General features: G+C 37.9%; 1 long non-coding RNA gene across 1 annotated transcript in view; it reads right to left on the bottom strand.

Annotated features, from left to right (window-relative positions):
• LOC144050920 (uncharacterized) overlaps positions 1-19519 on the bottom strand; it is a 30848-nt gene extending 11329 nt beyond the window's left edge. The window contains exons 1-2 of the long non-coding RNA XR_013293965.1: positions 19343-19519; positions 18338-18506 (exon numbers count right to left, since the gene is read on the bottom strand). This is a non-coding gene — a long non-coding RNA (uncharacterized LOC144050920). The remainder of the gene's footprint in view (positions 1-18337; positions 18507-19342) is intronic.
• Between the last annotated feature and the right edge of the window lie 968 nt (positions 19520-20487).

Raw genomic sequence — 20487 nt, 5'->3', positions numbered from 1 at the left:
GGCCCACAGGACACAAGGAATTTAGTTGTATTATTTAAAGGGGAAGTCAACCCCCGAATTTTTGGGGGACAATAATATGTTCTATGCAGCCCCACTAGTGTAAATACGGTATTCAGATTAACTAAATGACTGCCAGCCCAGTTAAAATAGATTTTTGACGTCTATAGTTGTCATTGGCAGTGACTGAGTTGAAAATGTGTTAGTGGAATATGAGTTAAGCAGCAAAATCCGTTTTTATCCATCTTAGGGGGCGGCCATTTTGTCACTTACTGACTGAAGATGACATCAATGTTACGTAGGTCTCAGGTAACAACCAATCACAGGGCAGCTTCAGAAAACAGGTGAGCTCTGATTGGTTGTTGCCTGAGCAACATTGCTGTCATCTTCAGTCGACAGCAAATGGCAAAATGGCCGCCCCCTGAGATAGATAACAATGGCTGGATTTTGCTTCATAACTCATATTCCACAAATGAAATATTAATAAGAATGTCATGTCTAGACTAGTGAGGTCACATATAACATATTATTGTCAAGAAAAGTTTAAGTTTGACTTCCACTTTAATCGACATTACCAACTAGAACCAGTCTTAGGAAAGTTAACAAGTGTATATGTACACGTTTATTTAAATACTTTAGTTAATTATAATTAATTAAATACACTTTCAAAATGAGAATTATTAAAAAACACTTTCCATACTGCACAAATTTTACTTCCTTCTTTTAATCACTTCTACAAGTAACCTTGCCCGACTGTTTTTTTTTTTGGTTTTGCTTTGTTTTTTTTTAATCAAAAGTGGCCCTTAAGTTTCCCCATCCTAATGTAGAACCTCAACAACAACATTGAACACAATGCATTTCAGGACACTTTTCTGTTATTTTAGGAAATAACGAAAGTACAAATAATCTCTCCTGGGTCAAATTGTTGAAATACAAACTCATGACCATCATAGCTGTTCACAGCCATTTGTTAATGTCGTGTAGAAGGAGCAGTGCAATTATGACTAAATATTGATTTTAATAGCGTTTAATTTGTACCTTTCTATTTAACTGATCGTGTACATTTAGATTGAAATGTCCATTGGTGTAGCGTATAGCTTTAGCTATTGTGATTATTTTGGTTGGTACCCAAATAGAAGTAGCACCACAGGGCACTCCTACAACAGAAAGAGTTTGACCTCAAATGTTAAGGAAAGTGTTCTCTAAAAGCTTGACAAAAAGTCTACTTTTGTAAACCCCGATGACAAAATCCTGGAAAGTCTTGATGCTTCCCCCTCGCTGCCCTTCAACATTAGCCATTATTTCTGGTCACTACACTGTAAAGCTGAACATTTTGAAGCCCGATGCTGCTTTGTGGCTCCTGAGGGCATTGGGCCTAAACCTCGCTCCGCTCATCATTGCTGGCACAAGCTCACTCTGACCACTTTGAACTGAGGATGGAATGACTCATTTATACTGTAAAGTTGCATGTCTCTGTTCCGGTTCAAATCAATTCGGTATGCAAGAGCAGTTTTGCCCGATGGTTTTATATGTAGTATGACAGGCTGATGCTCTTTGATACACTTTACATGAGTACTCAGCTGGATACCTGTCATCATATAGGAACTTAAGTGTAGGTAATAAATATTCACTGGAGCCTATGTTAATTTAAAATATTAAATTCATGACTTGGTCCTAATCCTCAGGTAATGCAAATCTATACTCATGAATATTTTTAAACAGCTGCATGGCTTACTAAATTAAGTTTATATCAGATTTAGTTTTTTTTTTGTTGGTATTATTACACTTTGTCACTCTTTTCTACTCAATCAATGAATTACACAAAGACTAGTTAAAAACACCCAAGAATGGCTAAAAACAAAACATCAGACTATTCTGAATTAGCTTTTGGCGAGCCCTGATTTAAACCCTATTGAACATCTGTGGAAAGAGTTGAAACATCAAGTCTGAAGAAGGCAGATAGGTTTAGAGATTTCAATTAGAGTTAGAGAAACTGTTTTCAAAAGCTTTAGTCAATGTCCAATACCTCACCACGACAGTGACGCTAATATGATCATGACTGAAGCGCACACTTTAGTATTGAACCTATTACAAGGTTCTTCACAACCTATAATAGCTGATCACACAGTTTTGACTTGTAGGTGAAGCCAAAGTTCACACATCTTTTCTCCATTGGTTAACCTTCAGGGGCGTTTTTGTAGACCTGACTGACCTTTGCTTTAATGTACCTCGGAGATGCATACTGTACATATGAACAGTAAATGAATGCAGGCATGTCCTTACTTAACATGCGGTGATCTTCATTGTCGTGGGTCATATTCTTTTTTGATCACATTAGTGATGCACGCTTGCACGGGGCAACCCCTGTACATGATGTGATGATACTAGTGAGGCAGTGTTATTGGTTCACTGTTTACATCATGTAAATAATAATCTACTATTAAAGAAACTGTTAAGCAAGCATTTTAAACATAATGGGCTCTATTTTCAGGCCGGCGGTCTCCGGGTGCCCACTTCACAACACAGATGTGTGTCCGCCAGGTTGACCATATTTAACCCTGGAGAACCCACGGGGTCAAATTTGGCCCCTATAAATTCTGCCACTCAAATAACAAATACTTTTTTTTTTTTTTTACAAATTTAACTTCAAAAGTCCAGAGTGCCACTTCTGACCCCTGCATGGGGCCATCTAGTGGATGAATATTGCACTTACATGAGCCAGAGTGGTGGTGACAAGATGGCTAAAATGCAACAAATAAAATAAAAAATATATATTGTTCAATGTAGCTGTGTATTTGATTGATATTTTTCTTAAATTCTAAACAGTTTACTGACAGTTTTTGTTATTCTGATTTTTCGAAAGGATACCCCTAATTCCCAAAGGGTCAAATTTCACCCTAATCCTAAATTAGGGAATAAATTGAAAAAACATATATTTTGGTGTTCAGTGAATTTATAGCAGTCATTTAATGTATAATTCATAATTTTCCAAAGAAGAAAAGGGTTCTTGGGTTCTCCAGGGTTAAAGGGAATAAAAGGCGCCACTTTGATTGGCCATGATTGAAGTCAGCTGTGACCTAGAGTACGGGAGCTGCCCTCCCTCTGACAGATCCACCAGTGTGCGCTCACCAACATTGGGTCTAACCCACCTCCGCGTAGAAGCACTGAGCCAGATTTAGGACGGTCACGAAAATAGAGCTCATGGTGTTCACGAATTCATCATAAGCAGAATGCATCTAAAGTAGCTTTTTTTTTTTACCTAGTTTTTATATCACGTTCAGCACGATGGCTCTTGTTCTAGCTGGCCAGGGAAAATGTATGGGAGACGCATTTCACGGTGACACACACCACCAAACACAAATACCCCCTGAACCACCACGCGTCAACAACTTCCCCATGTAATCAAGTATGTGCCGCTTATCAAAAGCTAACGCTAATCTGTGCATCCAACAAAACTCTATGCAGTTCTGCTTATCTTTTGGCTTTGGCGTGATAACATGGGCGTCGCACATATGGGGCATGTGCGTGTTAGCGCCTCTGCAAAAGATTTTTTCGTACTACTGCACCTGTTGCTGGAAAATGGCTCTGGATGTTCACCCAACCTAGCTGATCATATCATGGACAGCAGAACTGGGCAGTTAACAAAAGATTTACTTGGATGTTTAATTCCTCACTTGATTGGTGAGCAAACACAACACCCAATCCAATTGGATACAAGCAATTAAAAGGTCACTTTAAATAAAAAATGCCAATTCCAATCCAGATAGTTTAGCATTTTTGTCTTGTATTTCCTACGGACTGTCATTCTATTACGTTTTTGTTTTTATTTTACTTTTTAAATGATTTTAAAATAGGTGGCACCTGCGACCGGGCTCCCAAACCAATTCTGATGCTCTACTTGGATAAGAATTTAAATTCGCTCAATAATTGTCGGCGGAGTGACTCTCTGACTTCCCTGTTCGAGAGAGGCAATCTCAAAAGGTATCGCCAATTATGTTTACGCGTCTGCGCTGAACTCCATTAATGCTTTATCTAAATGCATTTTTTATTTCGCTCCCTGCCAAATTAATGACAATGCGTGTGCGTGTTTTATATTATGGCCTTATTAGATTAGATAAGATTAGATGAATCCTAATTAGCTCTGTGACCTTGCAATCCATCGGGATGTAACTCTGCAGTAAAAGTAATGTCTGTGTGTGCGTTGTGGGCGGGTGACTACAAGGTACACACATCACCCATGTCAGATTGCATATACCTTATTCATATTCCATATTGAAATACATGCAAAACAGACACTACATTATGAACATTCATCCCGGCTGACTTTGACCCAATGGTGCCCTCACTAGCAGATGTTGGGTCCCTTGTCGAGCTATGGCGTTTGTCGAAGAACAGCAACGCGGCGCCGCTCGGCATTGGCAATATCCCAAAGGAACGTCTTTGCCCGTCACAAGTGTTTGTGTCTTCCTTCCCTGGTGGGAAGCAGTGCAGAAAATCTCACGTGTGCAAAAACGGCAGTGAGAATAAAAAAAAAACATGGCAGGAATCTACTAATGATTGTGACATTTCGACTACTGCATCACTTAATTAATTATATTATTTAACTCATTCACTCACAGCCATTTTCACTGAAGCAACCCCCTTTGCTGTTTTACTGGATTTTGACTGATTTTGCAAGGTCCACGGAATAATGTGTTCTATTGCTATAAAATCATGGAACCTACCAAAAGAAAGATTAGAGTATCTTCTTTCATCAGGAAAAAGTATATTTATATCCGTGTCCATTTTGCAGCAATTAGTATTAGAATATAGCTAAGTTTAATCATTATTGACAACTGTGTTTACAACTGTGGGGAGTAAATGAGCTTGTTTGCAACATGGCCCTGGTTGATCTCTTATACTCTGCTGCCACCTGCTGGCCGTTTTTGTAATTACTACAATTTCTTCACTCGTTCCCTGCAGTTCAGAGGCTGCATCAAAGCCTATGCTCTAGCATTAAAAAAAAAAGCGTCTTTAGTACACATTTAAAATACAACATATTTATACGTTTTTGGTAGCAAATGAGTTAATCCATCGTTGTGTCGTCTTTTGAACATAACTAGCCATCAGCTAACAATTAAAATGTAATGGGCAATACTACGTATTTCCTTATGACACAATATCACTATAAGTCACTTTAACATACTTCCTTGACACCAATTGCTACTTTCCTATAATACAGGGCTTTGGTGGCAACTTGTAGAATGTTGGGCCATGAAAAAAACATGACTAGGTGAATTTTTGAATATCAAACTGTGACTAGAGTTTGATCTATTAGTCAATTACTCACTATATATTTTTTTCACTTGGTCCTTAACCACCACAAATGAGGGTTCAATGTACCATGTGCTACATTAATGTCTGAATCAGGTGGTTACTTTTTTTTAAGAAAACAATTCTTAAATGTACAAAAATCTTAAATTAAAATTAGGCAAGTCTTGATAGTTTTTTCAAAACCATTGCATTAGCATACAAAGGCAAAACTATCCAAAATGTGTCCCTTTCCAAATACATCTGGGCCTGACGGTAGCCTCCATCCAGAACAGTTTACGTACGTACCAAATGATCAATGTTATGATTTGTCGAACCCCACCTCCACACCAGGCCCAGCATTCGACCAATCATGATGATTAGTCGAGGTTACACATGTGCTCTCGCACCAGCCTCCTGTTCACGACTGAAATTTATGACACCACTAGGACAGGCCTGGTCTGACACAGTGACCAGTGTTAAAGGGCAGTGTGTGGGCACTTGTGTATTCTGTATACAGTATATTGGGCTTTGCTAGTAATAACCACACACACACGCAATAAACAGCCCAGGGTCACTCATCCATTCCAATTCCAACAACTCATGACAACGCTGACGTTGGCCTTTCCCTGTTGCTTAAAGGCAAAAAAGTAAATACCCTGTTGCAGCCCATTCCGCTTATGCATGCAAAAAAAAAAAAACTCAAACCAAACCAGCACATGCATTTATTATTAGTACTACCATTTATTTACTCAGTTTCACTCTCAGGTAAACAGGATGTGGAGCTACCACCAATGAGGTTGAAGAATTCTCGTTTTTTTACACAACAAAATAAATTATATTATTTACTTATTTTATCTGGTGGCTTGTTTCTTTATTCATATTACATTATATTATATATTATATTACCGGACATAGTATTGTAGCACACGCACAGAGGCCACATGAAAAAAAATGTGAGCATAAAATTGCAAAATAATTTTTTTAAGTCATTAATATTTTTAAAGAACAAATTCATACTCGTCATATTTTCGTGCTAGATGTATGGAATGTTACAAAGTTGTGTTACTTTTGAGGAAAAAGTTGTAATATTCAAATAACTGAATTTCATTTAAGAAAAACATTGTTGCATGTAAACTAAGTCATAATATTTAAAGTATACACATGGAAAAATATGAGAATAAAGTATTATACAATTTTGAAAAGTCTCAATGAAAAACATTTATTACAATAATACGGAAATGTACAATAATAACTTTTTTTGAAGAAATTGTGAATATTACAATAATTATATATTTTTAAATACATCAAGTCATAATTTTACCATACTTAAGTTGTAAAATGCAGAGAACAAATTTGCTGTACTATTAAATATAAAATGCAATATTTCATTTTTCGGGGTCAGGGGTCATTAATGGACGAAATACCTTTGCTCTAAGGTCAAGTGCTTCTACGCCAAACTCACCCGAGCAAGCTTTTTATGGACCTCGCTTTGTACACTGCAAACAGATTGAAATGACCTTTTCCCAAACTTGTCTCGCAAAGTTAAAAGGACACAATTGTTCCAATTGTCGCTGTAATTATGTACTAGAAATACACTATTGCAGACAACCACAATGTATCTCGTAGTGCATATCCTGAATTTCCACTTTCCAGTCACACTTGGCTAAAGACATATTCAAAATTGCTGTCCTTAGTGTGAGCGTTTGTAAATTACAATCATTATCATCTGTTCCACATTAAAATGTCAAGTAGAGCTATCAAACTGGCACCTGTGCATTATGTATCAACAGTGAACAAACCGCTCGAAATCCAAAACGTCCCGTGTGACTTTAAGCTTGTCCGTAGTGTTTAACTTCAACGTGCAGTTTACCAATATTGTCATTCCTTTCAGTTGCCAGCCTTCCTTCAATCCATTTCACTTTTCGTCAATACTCCCTCCCCAAATTAGCTCCCCGGATTGAATTTGCTCAAGCGCTCCCCCGTCTGTTTGACAACAACAAACAGCTGACGACCGCTCTTTCCCAATCCCTGCAGCACAAAGAGAAGAAAGAAAGAAATGTGTCCGCTCAGCAGCTACCTTCTCTGACACCATTATTTGCCACTTATTTATTCGAAGTGATATCACCTGGGCCCAAAAGGCTCTGTGCTCAGTGTCAGTTTGTGTGCACTGACTGAGGAGAAGATGTTAGCAGCCATTGATGGATTGTATAGGGAAACGCCCCGAGTGATGGCGGCAGGGTAGAGCAGACAGGACAACAGTGACCTCTGGTGGTCAGAAGCAACATACGCATTCTCAACTGGTTTCAGTGATTTAGGGGGACTGTCATTAAAAAAATAAAATAGCCATCATTATTCGGCTCATTTATTTGAAAGGAAAAAATAAATATTATTAATTATATTGAATTATATGGAACTATCTTTGAGGCCGTGTATGCATGTAAGAGGAGTCTCGACTTTAAAACACAAAAGGTCAGAGCTTGACCAAATTTGAGCAAGATCACATCACCACTTTAATTATTGCACTTCATCTTAAGCCCTGGCTCTTAAACCATAACAGGCCAGATCTGAAACATTGGAACCTTTACATGCTATTGATTGTTTGCCATCCAATGGAATTCCAAATAAATGGAATGTGCCGTAAAGGAAAGCCGTAACGGCACAGTCTTCCGCAGGTCAAGTGCTGTTGAACAGAAACAATCTTCTTTAGCAACATAATATGCTTTGCTCGTTACAGGAATAGGATCCGTTTAGTAGGTTCTACAGTATATTGAGGTCAACTAAGAAGGTGGAGCGGGATAGTTACTCTTAATGAGATTGCTGCTATATTGGATCACCGGTGTATGATTGTGGTTACAAATGAGGTGAAAGTGCAAAAGTGCAGATACTTCTTTAGTTAAATTCAATCAGAATGTTACGATAGTTAAGTCGTAATATTGCATGAATGAAAATGCAAAAATAGATAACAAGAAACCAATTAGAAGTCATATCACAAAAATAAAATAGTATTTTGGAGGTGGAAAAAATCAAAATATTAAGATTGTAATAGTACAATAATAAAGTTATATAGTTTTAAGGATTGGTTGTCATAATGTATCATATTCATTTATTTACTTATTAGGTATGTACAGTACATGTATATTTGATCAATAAAGCAATATTATTTTAATCCATTAATTTTATTATGTGAGTAAAGTTGTCCTGTTACCAGAAAGTAATCATATTACAAGAATTAAGTCATAATATCTAAAAACAAACAAACATGTTTTTCTTTCTAAAGACATCTGTCAAGAATGAATCATAATATTACGAAAATAAAGTCGTAATGTTGGAGAAGAATACAACCATATTTTTTACAGGGGAAAAAAATCTCTATTACAAGAATGAAATCCTATATATTACAAGAATAACGTAGTATTGCCAATAAATTTAAATTGAAAGTTGTAATATTAATAATGATAAAATAATAATACTACAAAAGGATTTTCTAATATTACAAGAATAAAATTGTGTTGTCACGAGAAGTAAGCTGCAATATATGAATAATTTAACATAATTAAATATTTGTAAAAAAAATAAATAAAAAACTCCTCTAGTTGAGGTGACCCATGACCGTGTTTATAGAGAATAAATGGATTGCACATAAGGTGATTTGTGTGGGCGGATGTATGTGAGCTCTAGTGAGTGGGTTTTGTTTTGTATTCCTGACTATTCTGTATGTGGTTGTAAGGCCACTTTGAATCATTAGGTGGCACTGCAACACAATTGATGAATTAGTTTTCCTGCGTTCATGATGAACACAACCTGCTGTATTTTTCCTACTATTGCACTGCTTGCTTGCGTGCACATCAAAGTTGCGTAGAAGGTTCCGTTTTTTTGTGCCGCAGGTGGATCATATCAGCATTCTTCCATCGTTTGCTGACATTTGCACAGGCTATTAATGCATGAATTAATGCAGATAGCCATGCATATTCACAAAAGCAACACTCTCTCTCATCTGCTGCTCTCCCCAGGAGCCTTCGAAATCACACGGGCACGTTTATGCTTACAATAAAACGTGTCTGACATACTCAACAGAACGTCAACAATTCAGTGGTGCCCCACGATATCGCGGTTCATCATTCACACACGGACTATTTTACAGATATTTTTAAGCAATTGTTTTTCTTTTCTTTTTTTTACTTACTTTGAGTCAATAATTTAATCATTATGATAATAGTTTCTTCAATAGTCAAAAGTTTATTTTTAGTCTTGAGTTGCGAGCAAATATTTGAGTTATGAGCGCCAGCTAAGGTGGCAGCAAACACGTTAACTTTTTCTTATGAAAGCGAGCTAGATTTTAGTGTAGTGCTAAAACACAATGCGAAACACCGTTGATAAGCTAACAAAACTAGCATCGATGTCACAGTAATTATGGACCATTTATATTTGAACACAAGCTGCAATACACGCAGACACAACATACAACACAGGCATATTCTGTATCCGCTATGAAAAAATGATTAGAAACAATTATTGCAGCTTTGTTGCGAGGGTATACTTCGGTGCATGTTTCATCATCAAATTTGCGTGTATTTATGTACTATTCGGCCCCTGTTGGCAAAGGAGCAGCACAATGGCTATTGAATTACTGATGCACAATCTTTTTATTTTTGTATTCGAATTATTTAATTATGTTTGTTATGGCATTCAAAATTGTAGAACAGATTAATGGCATTGCTGTTCATGTCATTTTTCAAACCTTAGAGACAATATGAGCATTTTTACTGTTTAAAAACATCAAATAAAATAAATCCTTAACAACGTAGTCATGTAGTAAAATTAGGTTTTGCTCATTTTTTCTTGCCGTAATTGTGTCTATGATAGATGTGTCATAATAGCTTCAGTTGCACGGTTCAGCCACTTAGAGGAGCTGTAACTCCGTAGAGGGACAAACAATGGAAAAAGCCTGAGACAGACTTCCAAGCATTGGACATCAGGTAGTATTATAAAATCCATCCAATACTCCAAAGTGAAAAGTACTATGAGTAGTGTAGCAGTAACAAACCAATAGCAGTGGACTGGAATTCATACGAGTGGTGTACATTGGTATGTGCTGCTGTTTTGGTTAGTAAAAATAAATAAATAAATACATAAAAACAATATATTTGAGGGTGTCACCTTACAGCTTTGATGAGGTTTCATAAACATGCTATTTACCATTTAAGAAATTGAATGTAATTTACCTGAGAAATGTGCTTTGGCACGAGCTGCTGTTTTGGTTAGCAAAAGTAAATAAAATTAATTAAAAATATATATATATATATATATTGGAATCACACATGATTCCATCTGAGAGATGTTTCTTGGTACTATATGTGCTGCTGTTTTGGTTAGCAACACTTCAGAAACAATATGTGTTTGCGCTTGTTGCCATTCAGCCTATTTTATGTCATTTGCCATTTAGTAATCACAACTGAATTTGTCTGTGTGATGTGGCTTAAAATGTGCTGCTGGTCCAAATGACCACGCCCCGCAATGCAAAAATGCATGCAAACTGACATCAAACATGAGAGGAAGTGACTTTTAAACCACAGGCACACACAGTCAAGATGGTGCAGGGGGCGGTGGTGGGGGGTCAAGTTGTGGCTTCCCACATTTTGTGTACTCGGCCACATCAAGCCGCCATATAGTTATTTGGAGGCCTCTTTAATTGCCGAGTAATGGCGCGACTGTGTTCGCAATCTGCGTCGGCGAGCAAATACTTTAATCGCGCTTATATCAAACAGTAGCCTGTAAAAACATGACATTTACAACGGAGCGCTATAAAGCTGCGTAAGGCGATCAATAAGCCTGCGCGCACACACATGCACGGACACATGCAAACGAGCACAATTCATGATTTAATGTCAGACTCGCCGCATGGAGCCGGGCAGCAACACAACAACACGGACTCTGGTGCTTGGTCATTGTTCATATTCAATTCTATTATGAAAAGTCCAAATAAGACAATAAGAATAAAATGTATACTCACTGAGCAAAAAAATGTGTATCATAACTAATCGATCACCACATGACACTATTCATTCCACAATTTAAAACTACTCTATGTTTCGATGCTACACTACATTGTACTTAAAAACTCCTACAGGATGCAATACTTTGTATGCAGCTAAGGCTGTCTTTAAATTGATGTGCAAATAACGTTGCGTTGAAATGAGTACAATGCCGTGGTATATTATTACACCATTCCATACCACACTATACTGTATTACGGTATACGCTACAATTAAGTTAATACACTCTACAACTCCTACAGCGCACTGTGCTGCGTCCGACAGCGTTATCCCTGAAAAGCCACAACTGAAACCGCCACAAAAAAGGTTTAAAATTGCTTATAAATTCCAGAAGATGGCGGCAAATCACTGCTTTTCCATTAGACAGTGCTAGGGCCTGACAACCAATTTCTGTGAATATCAGAGGACAGGACTTAGAAATATCTACAAGGTAATTGGTGATTTTACAAATAGCAAATCATAAATAGGTGATACATTGCTCTACACTACACCATTTAATACCATACTAGGCTATACTACACTAGAGGTAGTCCTCAACTTACGAACACAATGGGTTCTGAAAAGGTTGTTTGTAAGTCAAATGTTATTCAATTTTGTTTAAAAAATAACATTTTATGATTTTTTTTAAATAAAAAAATAAAACGTGAAACATTTTTAAAAATGAAACAAAATTTAATTATATACAATGTATACTTTCTATACAGGACATAAATTAAATTTAAAAATACATTAAATGATGTCATCCATTGTCTAAACCACTTTTCCTCACAGTAAATTTTATTAAAATTTTACACAGTACACTGCCATGAAAACAGAATAAATATGCTTACTGATGGCGGAATTATTGAGTTGAGTTCATGTGAGACGACTGAAATGAAAGGTTATGTTTTCCGGCTGTCCGTGAAGTGCACATGAATGTGATTGGCGCGTATGACGAGTCAAGATGGCGACCCGACCGCCGAGTCGGATTCAAGTGATTTCGAAGCTGAAGATATATTGTATGTTTTACTACTGCGCCGATAAAGAAGCCGTCTGAGGGCTGCTTCTCATAAATATCCTCCAGGAGAGCCTCTGAAATGTACTCACAGTGCGGCGCCAAGATTGGGTGAATGAAAAGCGCATGCGCCGCGGCCACTGATCCGTGGCTCCTGTGCCGTGCATCGGAGAGGTAGTTGAAATGCACAAATGACGCGGTGCTGCTCGGCAGGGTTGTGGCAGGGAGGGGAACTACAGTACAGTACTGTACCGTAATGTATGATGTGGTGCACACTTAAATATTAACTTGCACGCAAAATACAGCTTTTAAAGACATTTGTTCGTATCTGTGAATGTTTGTAAGTCGAATGTTCGCAACTAGACCTGTTCTATATAATTTATATCATACTTAACTATACTGTGCTATACAGTACTACTACTATGATATGCTACGCTAGGCTACTGAAGGGAAAATAACCATGGTTTGATATGTCCTCATGTAACCTCTTATATAAGGATATGTTGTTGTCCTGAACTGTTGTACGAATCCAAGTGCCCAACAATTTGTAAATAAAGGGCGGAATCAGCCTGGGAACTCTTCCTTGTTTATACTACAGCCTTCCCTGCTTCGCAAAACATGTTTTCGAGAGTGTCTGGGAGAAGGCTTGAACAGCCCGGTTTCTCACGCTCACAACTTTTTGTTAACGAATAAAAGACGGAGCGGCGCACGGTCCGGACAGAGTCAGCTGTGGAATACGTACGATTGCCCAGCCGTTTTGCAGCTCGTAAGCACTGATGATGATCATATTATGCTGCTTAACGTTGTAGTGTATTGATTACTGTTTGCGGGGAATAAAAGGCACCATTATTTTAGCAAAGCGAGTTGTGATTATTGCTGTTTGCGGGGAATAAAAGGTACGATTATTCTAGCACAGTCCAGGTGTAGATTGCTGTTTGCGGGGAATAAAAGGCACCATTATTTTAGCAAAGCGAGTTGTGATTATTGCTGTTTGCAGGGAATATAAGGTACAGTTATTCTAGCACAGCACAGGTGTTGATTACTGTTTCCGGGGAATAAAACGTACGATTATTCTAGCACAGTCCAGGTGTAGATTGCTGTTTGCGGGGAATAAAAGGCACAATTATTCTAGCACAGTAAATTTCCACAAAACAGCTACACAATACGACCAACTCTTTTCCTACAAAACTCCTATACAGTACTAGCTACACTCTATTACACTACACTATACCACACTGTACCATGCTATACTATAGAATACAATACTATATCATACCATACCTTACTATACTGTATTTTGTTATGCTACACTATATTACACTACACGACTACTACAATACTCTTGACTAAGTTATACCGTGCTTCCTGTGTTACCCACAGCATTACACAAGTCCTACACTACACAGCAACTGCACTATACTATACTGTAGTAATACAAAGGCATTGAAGCACTCTGGGCTATCAATCAACGGTGCGTTTGGCAAACAGCAGCTCCTCTCATGCCATTAACTTTCCCTGCCGGTGATTGGATGAGCAAACACACTGCAGTGTGTGCCTAATGTGCTCAAGCACCATCATCAAATCACACACTTTAGCCGTCCAGCGTCGGCTATCAGGTAGAACAACATTGTAAAGCGGCGCAGGCATCATTTTGTGCTCCAGGGTGATAAAACGTTGGCCCCGTTCATTGCTCTCCCGTCTGCTTGTCTGCATCCTGTCTGTTCATGTCGTACAGCTGCACACCGGAGCGGCGCTTTCCTTCATCTTATATCTCCAAAATTCACTTGCCATTATGGATTGGTAATAAAAGTGTAGACTTTCGCCTTTAAAGAAAGGGTTGTCTCAAAACATGACATTTAATATTTTGGAATTACTGTAAAACTATTTTATGCCGATTGCATTGTTCAAATTGCCTTACCTGGATAAATAAAATACTTAACTCGTATATAAATTGATGCACAGTACTTGAACAACGGCTCTTAGGAGCTGAATGCCATAATATAAAGGTGTAATATAATTGATTTAAACAGGCCTTGTTTTTAATCAAACGCCACAACTAGGGATGAGTGAGTACCGATACCAGGTATCGTATCAGGCCGATACCCGGCCCTTCTTCAACATATCGTTACTAGTGGCTGTCACGAGTACCGATACCTTGAAATAAGGCTGGGTATCAGCCCGATACAACCCTAATAATGAGACTATATTTATTCCGGTCTATTTTTGTTCATTTGTTTGTTTAGATTAGATTTATTGCTATGCTGTATTTTGTTTTTGTTGTGTACTTTGTTGGATGTGCTGTCTGTCTAATCTTATCTTCTTTTTCCTTACTAGTCTTGAAAATGATGCAAACTCAGCAGACTACTCTGCCTTCTAATCACTGGATAAGGATGACAAAAACTCCCAAACCTCCAAAAATTAGCAAGATAAGTTTACTATTACAAGATTGCGGTAGTAAATGAGTTGTTATGGTCTCACTTTGATTTAAGCTCTCTTGACATTTTTGTAAGGGGAAATATTGCATTAAACATTAATGGGATGTGTCACATGTATGCATTATTAAAGTAGGATGCATGCTGTACAGTTTAATGCACACTGAGGCTGTGCTAAAATGAACGACAACGAGTTCAAATCTGTTTGGTCGGCACGAAAAAAGAATTTTCTCCTGGATGCTTGCGTCAAAGCCTGCAAATAAAGCGGTCAAAATTCCTCCGACATGGTAGACAGTAGATACAACTGCCATTGTTAAAATAAAATAAAGTGTAGGTGGGGAGGGTGAAAAATAAATAAATGGATTAAAAAAAAAGAAAAAGAAAATGCCTCCCGGTGTAAACGCTGCAATTTGCCTCTCAGCTGGTGGAGGCAGCGTCGACAATGGCTAAACAGCTCTGAGGCACAAAAACAATCAATACAGATTCTCTGCTCCATCCCGAGCCCACCTGCTCTCTGCTCACAGCCTGCACGGGGGGACCGCATCCCCCAACTCTCCTTCCTCCCGTCACTACCACACACACTTACACTTATACAGTTTGCAGCAATGTGACTCTCACACGGATAAAACTCCTCACCTGGTGAAAAGGAACATTATGCAACAACTCCTCATGGTCTCACCTTTATGGAATGTAAATTAGGTTGTTGTCTGCAGTGAAGCTTACAGGCTAGTTCTCTGAAGTGGCTTGAAACTGAGACTGAAATTTGCTGAGATGAATATAGCCCGGCCACAAGGCTTCTGGCACAATGTTCTTGTGACGATGGTGTTTTTGATTTTCTTTCTTTAGCAAAAGGCTACAAACACAGAGTGTCTGTGCCATTTCGGGGATGCTTTGCTAAAACCGGCAACGTTGTCTTGCACCTGCGCTGGATGCAAAGAAATCTAACTGTCAAGACTATCAAGGCATTTTGGAGGGAAATGTGCTGCAATGTGTTAGAAAGTTTGCAGTTACAGGTCATAGGTCTTCAACATGACAAAGACACAGATAGCTAAAAAAAAAAAAAAAAGGAAAAAAAAGAATGACTGAGAACAAAACTACTACTACTACAGGGTTTATCCTGTGTACAAAATTCAGAGGCGGCCACCTCCACCTAATTTGCTCGCCACCTCCAGCCTGAGCCACTGATGTTGCTCAACACAGAGCTCCAGCTGTGTTGATTGCAGTTACAGTGTTGTGCCATTATGGAGGCGCTATGTCACCGGAAAAACCTGAAACAACAACCGAAGAAGAAACAGCTTTCTTCTTTTTCATTATTTATTTATTTTTTACTTTTTTTTAAAACTTTAATGTACCAAAGAACAAACCGTTGCACTAGCCCATTTCCTGGTTGTGAAACAGAGGTAGCGCGCTCCAGCCATCGCCAAAGTCATAAAAACACAGTATATACAATAAACATAATAGTGTTTTACAACAACGCTGAACTATATTTACAATTTAATATGTACTAGTGGATGAATTTTTAATGATTGTAGTTTAAAAAATGGCAAATATTAATGGCAACTTTGTATTCATATAATTTCTCATTTCTAATCTCTGATCGTAAAATGGCTGCAAGAGGGCGGCCCACAATGGTATAGGTCACTGCAGCGAGTACCGATACCTTAAAATAAGACTGATATTGGCACCGATATCTATACCTGGTATCGTTAGTCACCCATCATAGTTAGGATGATACCCCCTCTGCCTCATTTTGAGCCAGGAAAACCCCTGTACTACTACTACTATTACTACTACTATTAGAGCTAGGGTTTCAAATTAGGGTTTCACACTAGGGCTAGGGTTTCAAATTAGGGTTTGAAACTAGGGCTAGGGTTTCAAATTAGGGGTTCAAACTAGGGCTAGGGTTTCAAATTAGGGGTTCAAACTAGGGCTAGGGTTTCAAATTAGGGTTTCACACTAGGGCTAGGGTTTCAAATTAGGGTTTGAAACTAGGGCTAGGGTTTCAAATTAGGGGTTCAAACTAGGGTTAGGGTCTCAAATTAGGGTTTTAAACTAGGGCTAGGTTTTAAAATTAGGGTTTAAAACTAGGGCTAGGGTTTAAAATAAGGGTTTTAAACTAGGGCTAGGGTCTCAAATTAGGGTTTTAAACTAGGGCTAGGGTTACAAATTAGGGTTTTAAACAAATACTACTGGTACAAAATAGTACTTTTGGCTGATCCTTAATTCCAGTATCTGCCACAAAGGACTGGCTCACCTCATTCATTCCAATACACCTACACCTGTTTTTAGCATCTTGTTTTTAGCCTATTATGAACCTTTTTATTCACCGTATGCTATGATTTGATAATGCATTATGTAAACATCCAACTATATCGCATTGCATAGATAGTTTTTTTTGTTTATTATGTATTTGGTTTTACATCGCGGTCTACAGCCAGGTCGGCAAATGAGAATCTGTTCTTAATTTCACTTAAGTGGGTAAATAAAGGGTGGGGGGGGGGGGTTAATAAAGTAAAACACATGTCAAGATGCTAAGAGATATTATTTGATTGCAGTGATTCCCTCTAAAGGTGTTGCAATAAAATATTAAGTTTAGGTATGGCATGATTTTTGTTGAGGCCATTTTCTGTAATTCTGTACACCACAAAAAATATATTTTTTTAAATTCCTGTTTTTTATTGAGAAATTTTATTTTATTTTTTGGTCAGTTTCATTATTAGCTATTGTATTATTGTTATTTTAGTGAACTTTGTGTGAGGGGCTTAGGATTTCTAACTAATATCTATATTAAAAATTAATTTCCCATTGTTTATTATCTGATATTTAAATTTCTTGAGATGGAGAATTTGGGGTTTTCATTAGCTGCAAGATTAGTAAGTTAAATTGTAAAATATTCCACTCCATGGGTTGTACAATTTTCATTTTCTAATTTACTATGACAAAAATGTGTATGTAAAACCAGTTTTATTTTTTTTATTCATTTTAGATTTGGGAGGATATTCAGTCACAGTTATTCATAGGATCGTAGTTCGGGTTGTAGTTTGCAATGGTGTAGAACTGCACTGCAACATACTGATATTTCTGTTAGCTTATTTAGCTTTATGAGAAATTTTTAAAACATTGTACAGGTGTTCTCTTGATTTATTTATTTTTTTCCGCCTCGCACCCATTTGACGCCCACTTCCTCGAAAGCCCGTTCCCTCTCACGCTCCTCTTTGACTTGGGTCTTTTTCATATTTGGCCGCCATTGACGCATGTGTCAAGCGCGAGGGTGCCGGTTGAACTGATTACATCAAACTCCAGTGTGGTGAAAGAGCACAAAGGTGTCAGTCTGGGCTCTGTGATGGGAGATCAGTGGAACAGTAATGCAATGGTAGTGAGTTATTAAATGAATAAAGAGCGGGGAGCTGCCGAAGAGTATTGATTTTCCACGGCTCCCCGAGGCTCCGGAGCTTTCAAGGGAGGGGAAGGACACACACACACACACACACACAGAGGTATGGGTACACATATGTGCACGCATATACAGGCAAGAAAAAGGTTCAAGAGTGAAAGGATAATGGCCTCACCAGTTGCAGTCTCACTTAAAACACAGTTTGGGCTCTCAAGGTCTCCCACTGGGCTGCCCGACGCCTGATAAAAGGACTCATTCGGATCCGACAAGGTTTTGTTCCTGCAATGCACTTGATGTTTTGCGAGAAAGGCAAGAGCCGTGCTGGTGCCAACTGTCTTCACCACCTGGGTCGCACAACACACCAGAAAGAAAGAAAAATCATTAAAAAAAATTAAGCACAACTGATTTAACAAAAGCCCAAGGTGCTAATGAATGGCATCGTTGTGGTTAAACCCAACGATTTACCCACAAGGCCTTCTTCATTCGTTAGATTATCAAAGTGCTGTTTTGTTCCGCTAGGCTTAGAAACCTGCATTACTGCACTATTATCTACTTTAGAACACTAATCAATGAGCAACAGCCTCGCTCATAATAACCCACTGGTATGAGTGGTTTAGACGTTTGTTGGAATACAGTGAACCCTCATTTTTATCGCAAATATAAGGAGACCATATAAAACCTATTTTTAATACATATTCCACTCCTCACTTGAAATACTTTTAAACTTGTCAAAACACACTTAAAAGTATTCCTTAGCACCTGCTCTCATGGTTGAAAACGCAACTCAAACTCTTGCTCACACAGTACTCCAAATAAAAGGCAAAGGCATGGGCTTTATTTGTCTGTCCCAGTTGAAGGTTACCCTATCTATCCATTTACTGTAAAACAGGGTTAGGGTAACGCAAAACTATTTTCAAACACCAAAATGCTCAATAAAGCCCTAAAGTTTCATCTTATGTAAATCTGCTAGCTGCTTAAAAAATACTGTAAAGCAAAACATTTTAGATTGATTAATAACAGAAATTTGCATCGGATGTTATGGCAATTATAAAACCTTCACACAGCGTAGCAACACAACAGTAGGGTACTTTTTTTCTTTCTCTTTTTTTAAGAGAGAACAACGGTAGGCTACTCTCGGCAATGATTCTCTCTGTTTACTGAAGTAGGATAAAATGAGCACCTATCTTCCTTTGAAAAGTCCAAAAGTATTATTTTTATTCTTCATCTGTTTACTCTTCATTTGTTCCACCTGACTTCAATGCTGCCCAGTGATTAATAAAGAAGCCATAAATTACAAGTCTTGCCAATTAATTCATCTCTAGTACCCCATAATGTAGCCCTACTGTAGTTTTGACAGGCAAGCTAACAGTTAGCTTAGCTTATTTTATTTCTTTTCCACCTACTATTCTTTCTCCTTTATATTTTCTGGCCGTCTGTGGCACCACACTGCCTCTCACAGGTCAGTCTTTGAACTACAACAGACAGCTATAGGTTTATAGGGAGGACTCTTGCGATTGTCAGTGAATATTTGTTTCTGTCACGTGTGTTGTGCTGTTTTGGTCATCTTGGGTAAACCACACACTAGAGTAGCAAGAATGTATGTGACGATTTTTACACGCCATGTAGGTTCTCGTGCATTTTAAGCAATCAGAAGCCCCTTAAAATAGGTGACATAACTAATTCTCGCATGGAAAAAGGAGTTCCGAATTTCCAGAAAGTGTTTTAATAGACAAAAAAAAGTTCATACTTGTTGGTTTGTATACATGTCATGTATATTTGTATTACATTACCTCAAATTAATAATAAATAAAATTAAATTATTATTATTATTATTATTATTATTATTATTATTATTATTATTATTATTTATATACATATAAAAAATTAAATAAAATAAGTTAATAATAATGTTTGTTACACAGTAGACACGGGTGCTGCTCTCTTTAGTTTAATGAAACTGACAGTTTATCAGTTTCTTTAATTTGTTCCAAATTTCTATATTACTGTTCCTCCTTTCCACACAGCAGCAGACACACCCATCAATTCTTCTTGGACTACTACTTCTTATATTCTTCTTCTCCTGTATGTCATTTTGATGAATGTGCCGGGTTCTTTTCAGCGGGTGCAAATGTGAACGCGCCCAGATCCATCTTGATTTGGGAAGTCAATCAGAGTCCATAAGGGGAGGGTCCGTGTCCATCTGTTAGCCGGAAGTGACACGAGCCAACACAAAAGGAAAAAGAAAAGACCCCCGAGACCCGTGATCTGACCCCTCTGCGGTTTGTTCATGTGTGTGTGTGTAAGAAGATTATAATTTGTCTATTG

This window comes from Vanacampus margaritifer, chromosome 4 (genome assembly GCF_051991255.1).
Source record: "Vanacampus margaritifer isolate UIUO_Vmar chromosome 4, RoL_Vmar_1.0, whole genome shotgun sequence".
NCBI classification, from domain to species: Eukaryota; Metazoa; Chordata; class Actinopteri; order Syngnathiformes; family Syngnathidae; genus Vanacampus; species Vanacampus margaritifer.
This window is presented reverse-complemented; position numbering and strand designations above follow the sequence as displayed.